The sequence below is a fragment of the Penaeus monodon genome, chromosome 24, assembly GCF_015228065.2.
Source record: "Penaeus monodon isolate SGIC_2016 chromosome 24, NSTDA_Pmon_1, whole genome shotgun sequence".
Lineage (NCBI taxonomy): Eukaryota > Metazoa > Arthropoda > Malacostraca > Decapoda > Penaeidae > Penaeus > Penaeus monodon.
This window is the reverse complement of record NC_051409.1, coordinates 36,498,422-36,498,858: the sequence shown is the minus strand read 5'-3', so window position 1 is coordinate 36,498,858 and position 437 is coordinate 36,498,422. Positions and strand designations below refer to the sequence as shown.

At 38.7% G+C, this 437-nt stretch overlaps 1 protein-coding gene across 1 annotated transcript in view; it reads right to left on the bottom strand.

Annotated features, from left to right (window-relative positions):
- Positions 1-437, bottom strand: part of LOC119588763 — a 4,272-nt gene that overhangs the window by 2,680 nt on the left and 1,155 nt on the right. The window lies entirely within an intron of this gene.

The following is a 437-nucleotide window of genomic DNA, read 5'->3' as shown; positions in this document are numbered from 1 at the left end:
AAGCAATTTATTCGAACATCAACTCAAGATCGATTACACTATACACGACCTCTACACCATATGCCCCACAATAACCAGTAAATTCAGCCCATGAACAAGCACACGTACTTCTGTGATAAGTCCTACACAAATAGAGTTCATCAAGTACATGTAGGCATCGTGATAAGTATTTTAAAAAGTATCCTGAAAGGTCAGACATCCCCAGGCATCTCGGATCCTTGGTCAGTATTGTGTGATCACTCGCAGACCTTTGAACAGGCTTCTTGTTCAATGCACTTGCTTTATCTCTTAATGTCAGTCCAGACTTGACCCGTTATTCAATTAATTTCACTTCCCGCGACTACACCTGGTAAAACTGTCCCACATATAAATATAAAGAGTATGAATTAAAAAGGAATGGTAGATAAGCTTGAAGAAAATATGCGTTAAGTCAGATT